We start from the raw sequence: 12,189 nt of genomic DNA, 5'->3' as shown, positions 1-12,189 counted from the left end.
ATTGGGTACTTCTTTCTGAAAAGAACAAATGCAATTTAATGTCACTGCTCGTCGGTGAATGCAGTGGCTACCTCACTAACAGACATGATTTTGAGCTTAGGTTGGGGTGGTGCTGTTGATGTGGGAGTGCTGCTTACAGGTTCCTCCTTGGAGGCCAGTGTGGCAGGCACATGTCTCCCGAAAAAGGGGCACTTCCTTCCTGTTTGAAAAAAAGGCTTCTCTAACAACTTGAAAGGACCATTGGAGTAGAAAATCCTCTAAAAAAAACACTTTTTAACTACATTTAGAAGTATCTGGAATAATAAATCGACTCCAGGTGCATTCACGCTCGCAGGCGGGACTGCTTTACGGCCTTCGTGGCCGGAAGCAGTGTGAGTGAACATGAATTCTTGCACCTGTGGCCCAAAGCAGTGCGATTGAATGCAAAGTCTCGTGAGTGCCCTTGCTAGCGGCCCGGGATTATCGTAGTACTCGCAAGAGAGCACCAAAACCCACGTTCATGCATGTGAGTGAACTCCGCTCTATGAAGTGACCGAATTCCACAAGTTCTGCAAGCAGAGGATATTTCTACACCCGGGCCTAGTAGTATCCACAGATTTATTTATGCTTTGTTCGGTTTAGTAAGCGTGCTGACATGCCCATAGTTTTCCTACCATTTTTACACATGTTTCCAGTGTATCTGCTGGGATTGTAGGTACCTTGGAAATGCTAGAGTGTCAAAGATATTTAACTGCATTTCCTGTGATTCGTCATGGTTTGGAACTCTGGGTGCTTTATCGGTGCTTAATCTCCCATATATATGTTCCTACATTTTACTAAGGTGTTTAAGTGTTCCTGTAAGGACTATAAGTGATGGCTGGTGCTGGCATGGTCTGGTATTTTGCCTGTAGCAGTCACTCTATCTGCCACATACAACTTTGGTGTATAACAAGGTAACTGTCATACTCAGACAAGGCCAGGATACTACACTACACTAGAAACTAGTGGAAAACACGTCTGACTACTTCTGTAATAGATTGGCTAGTATGTCTACATCGTATTGTTAAGTAATACATCACTGCATTTCCCGAGTCTGCCTTTATATTTCTAATTGCTTGTAGGCAGAACGAGAAGACCTCATTCATAGATCCTGAATTACATGACTATGGACTCCTCAGTATCAGCTAAATTGAGCATGGCTTTTAAAAACTATAACTGTGAAATTGGTGGAAGGGGCACTAGCCCTTTAAAAAAGATCACAAGCAATGTGACACTTTCTTAGATCATAGTATATACATTCTTTGGGGGAAAATGCAAAATTATCTTCCTTGTAGTTCTGCTGTGGAGCCAATCATGGGTAACTAAGGAATGTCCCAGAAAACAATGGCACAAACAGAACAGAAAAAATAATTTATCATTACGGAACGGCTACACTTAAGTCCCTTTCAGATGATGGTGAAAGAGAGCTCAGCCTAAGTCTGAGCTGCAAAAGAAAAATGGAACAAAGATGTTTTAGGAATGCCTGGTCGTCAGTAGCCATTGTGCTAATGATAGTGAATAAGGTATACCTGTGATGTATGGCTGAAAATACATTGAAAGAGTGGAACAAACTCCTGCAAAGATAGCAGCTCATAATATCTGTGCTGGTCCATCTTCTGGCCACGGAAACTTAAAAAAAAAGATAGCAAAACCTCATTCTCATTATTGTGTTCCTGGACCACAAACACACTTAGCCAGGCAAACATTATAGCACAATAGCCTAAATGACTCACTTGAAAAACAAATAATCTTGCAAGCCAAGAGGCACAACCTATAAGAAATGCAAGTGAAGGCGGCTGTTGAATCCGATTCTCAATGTACAGTGCCCAACAGAAATGACCATGTCTGCAGCAAACTTTTCCTACTAAAAGGATAGAACTCCTTGTTTTTTTGTGCTCAGGCACCATACACTCATATAAGTCAAGTGTGGCATTGATGAAAATATAAGACTATTTTCAGGAAGGAATAAAGTATAACTGCAATCATCCAATGGTCCATTGTAAAATAGAAAGCTAGCGAATATATATTAACACTAGACTTTTTTTCATACACAAAAGAAGAGGAGTTCCTAAAATGATTGAAGTTTTCCTGTGGAAGCAATGTTTAGTATCATCCGAACTATTTTAGCCAGCATGAATTCCTACCGGGGCAATTTATGTTGCCTCTACTTTTACACGTTGCCATCAAATCTGTGAACGTTGAAAAAATATGCAAATTTGAAAAAATGGTAGCTTTAACCTTTGCACACTATCAACAAGAGAAATGTACTTTACAAAAAAAGTGTAATGTCAAGTAACCCAGGTTAAATGAAAATGAACGATACTTTATAACTTCCACCTTGTAGGCTACAGTGTCCAGCCAAAGGTGCAATCTCTAATCTGCCAAATCACAGATCTCTTTGTGTCCTCCCTAAGCCACCAGCAGCTCGGAAATGTGGTTAATGATGTATGTTAAAAATAAACTCTGCACCTTCCCTTGACGTAAACAGTCTGTCTAGTACTAGTGTGTCACGCTAGCTGAAAAAAAGAAAAAAAGGAACAAAATTGCAATTTAGCAAGAGTGTTCCACAAAAAAACAAAACAGGTACGGAAGTTGACTACGCTACTTAGACCTTTTTTCTTCATCCCCATATGTGTATGTTTCGCATAACCTTCTCTGAAGGCATCTCTGATACTTGTGAAGTAAAGCGATGAACAATTACGATTGGAGAAAAAAATAATTATGCTTTAGCAACGCCAAGAAAATGTTGCTACACTGTTTTCCAATAGTTATAGCTCTTCGGTGAACATGTTGTACATGCAAGAAGGTGGTACAAATGTTCAGGTTTGCAAAAAGGTCCCTAAAATGAGCAACGTTGCAAACCATGCGTACTTTTCAAACTGTTTAAATAACAACGCAAATTTCGCGAAAAAATAAAAACTTTGCAAAGCACTAATGAAAATGTTATCAAGACAAAATCAACATTTGCCTTCAGATACATCATTTAGGGCCAGATGTAGGAAAGGTTTTTCACGTCGCAAACAGTGAATTTTCGCTGTTTGCGACATGCAAAACCCACATCGCGATGCCCAATTCCTGTTTTGCGAGTCAATAACCTGGTTACCGACTCGCAAAACGGGGCTGCGAATCGCAATTAGGAAGGAGTGTTCCCCTTCCTAATTGCGAGTCACAGTGCAATGCTGCATTGCTTTGTGACCGCGAACGAGGTCGCAAAGCAATCGCAGTTACCACCAGTGTCACACTGGTGGTAACCCATGCGCAAAAGGGAAGGGGTCCCCAGGGGAACCCTTCCCCTTTGTGAATGGCCTGGAAAACATTTTTTCAGAGCAGGCAGTGGTCCTATGGACCACTGCCTGCTCTGAAAAAATGAAACTGAAACGTTTCATTTTTTTATTTTGTAATGCATCTCGTTTTCCTTTAAGGAAAACAGTCTGCATTACAAAAAAAATTAAAAAACTGCTTTAATTTAAAAGCAGTCACAGACATGGTGGTCTGCTGTCTCCAGCAGGCCACCATCCCTGTGAGTGCTGCGAGTCGCAAGGGGGTCTCAAATTGCGACCCACCTCATTAATATTAATGAGGTGGGTTTTGCGACCCCCTTGCGAGTCGCAGATGGTGTCAGGGACACCATCCTGCATCCTGAATTGCGACTCGCAAATTGCAAGTCGCTCTGACTCGCAATTTGCGAGTCGCAATTCAGGACATTCATACATCTGGCCCTTAATCCCTTGATTCAATGTTAGGCATGTTTTATTTTCTCTGCTACAGCATGCCTTGCCTTTTGTGGGTATTAAATAGTGTGATGACTGTTTTTTAACTTAAGTAAATTTGAGGTGATTTTAGAGTTTTAGAAATGTTGTAGGTTAGCTTACCTGGCGATTTAGATTGCCTCATGCACAGCGAAGTATGGGACTGTTTTTTTCCTACGGTTTACATTGTTATTCCCAGATGTCTAATTTGGTTAAATGAACTCCCCTTATTCTTATTTCATTCCTCCTCCATTGACTGAGCTCTTCTGTCTCTTACTGAGCTCATTTAGGTATGCCATCTGTTTCTCTAGCCCCTGTTGTGACCAAATTTAAGTTGGTTTGGATTGCTTTAAATGTAATGACATTTTCTATGAAGAACCAAAATAAATAGCTAATCACTCGCAGCAAATACTTTGTCATCAAAAGATTTGACATCTACCAAAAAATGTAACTTTTCCTGAGAAATACATTGTTTGAAAGAACATTTAAGAAAAAAAACAATAAAGCATTCCCAGAACAAACCCATTTTTGTAACTTCAAGGCAGTAAAATAACAACTAACTCTGGAATGTTAAAGAATATTTTTTTTGGAATTGAATTTCAGCACCGGAGCGATCTCTTCAAAATGAGAAGAGCACTTCAATAGCTAAATGGTTTTAGGCAAGAAAGATCAAAAATAGTGGCTAATCGCTTGAGCTCGAATAAGAACAAAGGCATCGTGTATTTAAGGAAATCATTGTATCTGATTCTCTTTGGCAACAACAGAAAACGTATGTGGCATTTGTTCTAGCCATCTACGTAAAATAGATTCTTAAAAACAAAGCCATTTTTTAACTGCTGTAATCTGTACTCTGTGCTTTCCGTTGTGAGGTAGAGGAGCAGGGAGCCTGGGGGCGGTCAGGCTTCGATGAGCTGGCAAATACTGTGGAGAATTGGCTGTGGGCAGCTCAACACTCGAGATGAGGGTTGTTTTCCATACCCCGATGAGCCATGCCCTTGAGTACGTTGCATTGGGGTAGTTTCATGAGAAGAGCCAGAGGAAGGCTGCAGTGGTTGGGGCTGTCATCCGTGGTGGAGAGTGTGTCACTGAGAGGTGGCAAATCACAGACAGTTGCTGATGTCCTAGGGATGCCTAGGGTGGTCTGGGTCATGCTTGGCAGGGGCTTGCAAACAGGGCACCAGATGCGGTGGGTGGAGGCCTCCCTTGATACTGAGGACATGAGAAAGAGCTGATCTAGTGGCCACATGAGAGCCCGGTATGGGGTGGGACCTGCTGGACAATTGGTCCATTCTTTAGCCACAGTGCTCCTGAGTGGGGTGTGCCCATCAACTCACAATGGAAGTCAGGAGCATTGGGGCAGAGGGAGAACATGACCCTTGTGGATTGAGAGGTCTGTGCCAATTCCTGCAGTGTGATTCAGGTTCATCAGTATGAGACTGAAGTTCTGTTGGACTTAGAACAGTGTCTGATGGGCTATTGTGACAATGTCCCCTTTCTTGCTGCTGAGACCCTTCGCCCTCTGTGGAGGATTTCTCTTGACAGTAGAGTTGGGACTGAGGTCTGGGTTGGAGCTGCCAGGTGAGAGACCCTTTCCTTGTTCCAAATGTCTTTGTCAGAGATTGCCTACTGTCCTGTGTCTTGAAAAGAATGTTCTACCTGCCCTCCTGGGCCCCCTTTCCATATCCCTGAGAGCAAGTAGGCCGCTTGCAGAGAAACAACATCCCAATAATGGGCATCCCCAATATCTTGGAGAGGGGGATCTGCCCCCACAATGTTCATCACCAAATGACTGAAATCCTGTGTACCTGTAGACCAAGTCACAATGTACTTTCTTGTTGAGCTGGTCATTGGATCCGGGGTCTCTGCTGGGCACTCTCCCACTGCCCTTTATCACCCACATCTTTAATTTTGTCAACTGAGATGCAATTCTATGTGCCTCCGTATATATCCCATATCATGGTCTTTCCGAACTGTACACTGTAGATACAATAGCAACATTGTTCATTGTTAAATATTAAGCAAAAAATGGGGGCCATGTATATCAAATATATGTTGCTCTGCCTGGCTCGTCTCAAGGACTTCTTCGAGGACAAGACTTATTTTTTTGACACACCAGAGGCCACTTGGTATTGGGAAGAGAAGCATTTGGTTCTCTGATTCTAAGGTCCTCTCTCTACAACAAACAAGACGGAGGCAACCAAAGAAACCAACCAAGAAGAAATATAAGAAAAAGTAATAGAAGTGTTTCCACTGAGTCCAGGGGGAAAATCCCTAGATATTGACATCCATCATCAGAAGGGGAGGTCCCACAGGTCTCTGCCTCACTACCTAGAAATTAACATCACTCATATTAGCTCTCAGCCATACGACTGCTGTGTGTTCCATTTTTGTGTTTTGTCTTCTTCTCTTTAAGGTAGGATGCAGATCCTCACTTTGAAAGGCCTGTCATTTGTTTAGTGGAGGTTAAGGTATTGGTAGGGTTGATGTGGGTTTGGAGAGGGGGGTCCAGAGATGTTTCTCAAATGTCCAGTTAGCAGTTATCCTGAGTTCATGCCATGACAGGTCCTTCCTGTTCTAGAGTTATAGGGGGAATTTTATTTTTTTCACACTAATGTTTGGACGTAACCCAGCATAACCATGACTACATACAGGTTGCACCTATGCTGTAAACTACTCTAATATTTCCCAACCAGTTGCTTCATAATTGGCCACGAAGGCCAAAGAAAAATATGCCAAAATCTAGGGCCTATTTGGAATGTGAATTGTTTGCAATACTGAGTTAGAAGGGGTGCGGTTTTGTGGGTCGCCACTTAATTGAACCAGATTTACTACTCCTACAGGAGACCCACTTGGTAGAAAATAGGTTCCCCTTTCTGGCTAGAATGTATTTTCAAAAGTTTGTCCACATTGGCTCCCCCATAGGATGCTGGGAGTTTGCTAATCTGATTTGTCGGCCCACTTCCCTGTGGAGCTTGACATTAAGATAGCCCCTAGATCGATGGGGACCTCCAAGCACTTGGACACATGGTTGATGGTAGATCTTTGGTTCAGAGAGTGCCTTAGTTGCACTATTGATGATTATGCTAAAATCAACAAAGGATTTGTCACCTCCTGGGGATATTTTGAGGGGCACTTAAGGCCACACTGACTGGGAAGGTTATTGGCTACCAGTTGGCTCAAAAAAAGAACAAGGCTTAAAGTTTGTGATCTTGAGACTGCTGTTAGGATCAAAATATTTCTTATTCAGAACCCAACTACTCTTTAAGACTCACTACGTACACAATCTGTCCTTCAACAAACCCTGCTAAATGAAGCAAAGACCATGTGGCTTGCCACGCATAGTCAAGTCTACCAGTGGGGGCGTGAAAAAATATTTGTTATCCAGGACCCAACTACTCTTTAAGATTCATAACAGACACAATCCGTCCTTCAACAAATCCTGTTAAATGAAGCAAAGTCCATGTGGCTTGCCATGCATAGTCAGATTTACCAGTAGGGGGAGTTAAATCCAGCATAACTGTACACCGCTTTTTCACCACGTCTAATTTCTTACATTCTTAACAAACAAGTGGATAAAATCAGGTGTGACTTCCCTATCACTAATATATTTATGGCCTATTATTCTAAACTTTCTGCACAGTCTGTTCCTCAAACAGAAGGGACTAGCGCCTTTATGGCTGACTTCGCTACCCACAAACTGTCCCAAGATCAAAGTGCTTTCTTAGAGGAGGTGATTATTGTGAAGGAGCTAGGCAAAGCCCTGACATAATTACAACCAGGCAAGACCCCGTGCCCCAATGGGTTCCAGGTAGAGTTTTATAAGTATGCATTGTCCCCATCTGGCAGGCCCACTCTTGAAAGTGACTTTGGAGGTGCTTGGGCACAGAGGGCTCTCAGCTGACCTGCATACTCTGGACATCGTAGTAATCCTTAAACTGGCTCAGCCCTAAGAATGTTGTTCTTTATATTGACCCATATCCTTTTTCAATATTGAGGTGGCAGTCTGGGCCAAAGCCCTGCTGAACCTTTTGTTGAAAGTGGTGTTGTCACCCATTCATCCTGTAAAATTAACCTTCTTGACCTAAAAGCCCACCAGACAAAACATCTGGCTTGTTGAAAACACCCTTGCCCTGTTTCACTAGTTACTTGGTCCTGGTAAGTAGCTAAACCTGGTTCAATATCAGTTATATTTCCAAAATCAGGTGATTGATAGACATCCGCAAAAGATATAGGAGAGATTCTAGACCATAGTCTTTGAAGCCTAGTTTTAATATGTATGGCACTGCCGGGCTTATGACATACAGAGAATTGAAAACAAAATGGCAGCATGATCCCGCCATATTAGCTGATATGGCATGTCACAAGTTAAAAAGGAGGACTTTGGGAAAATCATATCTAAAGTATGACCAGCATTATGAGTGGGGACCGAAACTTTGTGAATCAGGCCAAGTGAGCCAATATCAGATAAAAGCTGTGTTACCTCAGGATCATGAAGATTATCATCTTGATAATTAAAATCTCCTAATAAGACAATTTTCTGAGAAGCTAGGATGTGAGGAGCAACAAATTCCATCAGTTTCTGACTAAATTGCTATTTTGTGCCAGGTGGGCAATAAATTAAAGCACCACGACCACAGTCCCTAACTGAAAGTTCAAATCTGAAAAAACACATTTTTACTCAATCAGCCAAGAAAGAATCAATTACTGATACCCTAATGGTGTCCTTAAATATTATAGCAATGCCACCCCCCCATTCTGTCTTCTCTATCTACTCTAATCATGGGGTTACAATCAGGGATAGTGGTGGCTATGGCTGGTGTCACATCAGGCTTATGTCAGGTTTCCATTAAAAAACTTATCAGGTTAAGGAGAATGGAATAGGTCCCATAATTCAGATGAATGTCTTGGCAAGGATCTAACATTTAGTAAAAAATATTTAAATTGGGCTGCCTCAAAGCTGTAAGAAGTTGCTATTTTTGGCAGGTTTGGTGCCATAGTATAAGATGAAGCAAGCAGCACTGTAGTTGGAGAAGGAATAGAATGACAAGAATGTTGTTCAGTCCTCTTTAATGATGATTTAACAGCATCTTCTCTGCCATCTGTAACTTAAACAAGTAATGAGCCCTTGCTTGGGAAGATATGCACACAAGGCTTTACCATTGCAGTGTTTCAACTCTAATAGATCAGTTGCTGAATAAGAAATTATGGCGACTGATCCATTACCTGAACCAGGAGATGCAAGAGCTCAGCCTCCTGATGACGTTTGGGTGTGAATGGGCATAGACGGGCTTGCTTTTTGCGCGCCTTCTGAGCGTCATCATCACATCCGCGCCTACATCCTTTTTTGAACTGGTCCCAGAAAGAGCAGCTAGTTTGCCAACCACAGTCAAATCAGGAAGTAAGTGAAAACACTGCAGCTCTCTCCACAACAATCGGAAGACTCTGCGGTGGACCAGAGAGCAAGCAGTGATCAGGTAAATGTAAGATAAGCAAGTTTAAAAGCACCAAGTTAAAAGCAACAGAAAATTAGAATCACTGAATTAATGCAGCGGTAAAGTCTAGAGCGGCAACTAGGAGCTGCACATCCACACCTGCATCCCTTTTTGAACTGGTCCTGGAAAGAGCAGCTAGTCTACTAACCATGGCCAAAGCAGGAAGTGAGTGAAAACACTGTAGCTCTTTCCACAACAATCAGAAGAATCCACGGTGGACAGCACAGCAAGCGGTGATCAGGTATGTGTAAAATAAGCTAAATCAAAAGTATCAAATTAAAAGCAACAGAAGCTTAGAAGCACTGAATCAATGCAGCAGTAAAGTCTGGCAGACACTCCACTTACTAAAAGCGGCAATCTATTTAAGATTCAAAACGGGATGTCTAGCCACCATTTAAAAGTTAACCCAACAAAATTAGAATTTCTTTTAATTTGACCTCGGAAAGCAAACACTCTAGTATGTGAGTGGATGGCTAACCTTCCTTCTGAAGATGGCTGCCCCGCCACTGTCCAGAATGCCACTTGGTATCTACCTCAACAATCATCTCAATCTTCACAGCCAACACGAACTTAGGCAGCTTTAGGGCATCAAGACCTCAAAACAGCGGTGCAGTCTCTTATTCTCTCCAGACTAGATTATGGAATTTCCATTCTCGCAGGCATTCCGGAAGTTAATCTAGGATCACTGAGAGCAACACTTCATGCACCAGCACACTCTCCTTTAGGTATCAACAAATTTCACCAAATGTTCCCTGCCCTGCTCAATCTCCAACGGCTTCCCATTGAAGTGCAGTGTCAATTCAAAATTGCCTGCATTACCCACAGGGCACTGCACTCCTCTTTACCCTCCTATCAAGATTGGAAAGTGCTGGTGCAAATAGGGGTTACAGCAATGCCTAATTCCTGCTTCTCGAACCCCCACCTTAACATGAGCCAGTCTTTTCTGGTAGTGCCACAATAACCTGGAACTCTATGCCTCCCTCTTTCCGCCTAACCATCTGCCTAGTCACTTTCATAAAGTACCTCAAGCTCATCCTATTTGACAGACACTCTTGTGAATCACCCTCAACCATACTTAAGTATTCTCTCTGAACTATCTTTGTTATATGACACTCACCATCTAAATCAATGCTTTGACAGTGTATGACCTTTGATCAACTGCTGTAATTGTCTTCAGCTGTAACTCCTGCATGCATCTACCAATGCGATCATCTGAGTTTAACTACTGTAACTGTAACACTCTGAAACCCATGCTTCCTGCCATTGTTGTTAAGAGCACTGATTCCTTTGGGCCATGTCCACGCTATTTAACATTTCAAAAATAAAATAACTAAAATAATATAAAATAACTGTACTCTATTCATTCATAATAGCTTGCTGTTGTTCATGTATTACGTTTGTTTCCCCCTGTCAAGATGTAGATAGAATCAATATTTATGTAGGGCAATAGTGCTAAGATTACAGAAATATAATGGTCAATAAGACTGGGCTCTGATTTGCTGAGAATGTTGATCAAAGTACAATTATTCTGTAGTTCTGGGAATTTCATATGTGAAAATAATGTACAAAACCCCTCCATTTTGGGGGTGAGTCAGACCTTTCCTGAATGCTACTAGGGATGCCGTCCATATCTCCCTTGATTTTGCTGCCCACATGGGGCTTTGAATATTTCTGATTTTGTATTTATCTTTAATGGATTTTTTTCTGAAAACCTTCATGGCAATTATTCTGGGCTTAAGCAATCAATGTGCTCTGGGCCAGACGGAGTCCTGCCTATGAGGAGGGAGGTGGAGACTTTTGAGTGAGTTGGCCTAGGGGATACTCTCACTAGTATCTCACTACTAAGTCAAACATTGGGTATTATTTTCCTGTCTAGAAAACTCCTTTCCCACGAGGATACCCAGTTATTAATTATTGAAGATAAAGGAATCTTTCCCATCCCCCCTAACTCATGACACACCATGACACCCCATGCCATAGATGACATTCTACATTTGATACCATTGATGCAACAGAGACGTTATTTCCCATGAGTCCCTTTGAATGCATAAGATGGAACATGACCCTCCATGTCTTTACGTGTGTAGCATCAACATGACCCCAGAACCGCCAAAGGACCTTTTTAATGCCAGACTCTCACAACAAAGTTAACACAAGCCAGGAGAGTGTGGACAGGGTGATAGGTAACCAAAGGCATGTTAACTTTAATGACATGAGTAGGATACTAAGGGCCTGATTTAGATTTAGGCGGATGTGTTACTTCACCACAACGGTGATGGATTTCCCATCTGTGGACATCTAAATCCCATATGAAACAGTGGGATTTAGATTTCTGTAGACAGGATATCTGTCACTGTTGTTGACCCTAAGTCTCTTTAACCTTGGTCACTACACACATTATTTGATTCTTGTAGTTTTTTTACTGAACCCTGAGTAATACATTTACTCTTTTAATATTGTTCCAGTGAGTGCTCAATAATGCCAGCGTGTGACTACATGGATATGCTCCTCCACCTCCTTGAGTGGTAGGACTATAATCCCAAAAGGGGTAAGAAACTTTTAGTAGACAGTATGAATGGATATGCTTGCGTAAGAAATTATTTTTTTCCAATTACATTTGATGCATGGTGTGATACTAAGGCATGACAACACATATGATCACAAAATATGTGTATTCACATGGTTGTGTTAAAGTTAGATTGCTCACAAAAAGGTTGATACCATGTAAATATAAACATGCACAGATTGGCACCTCTGGACTGGTGGTCACCCATACCATTAAGTGAGTGCTCTGGGAAGCAGACATTCATATGCTACAGTTTTTGTTCTTCAGGGGAAGCCCCCATTCAGATTACATTACTTTAAAATATTGCTGATGAATTATCTTTCCTTTCCAAGAATGGAGATCCTACCACAATGCAAGTAAAATA

Source organism: Pleurodeles waltl, chromosome 10 (genome assembly GCF_031143425.1).
Source record: "Pleurodeles waltl isolate 20211129_DDA chromosome 10, aPleWal1.hap1.20221129, whole genome shotgun sequence".
NCBI lineage: Eukaryota > Metazoa > Chordata > Amphibia > Caudata > Salamandridae > Pleurodeles > Pleurodeles waltl.
Note: the sequence above shows the minus strand (reverse complement) of the source record.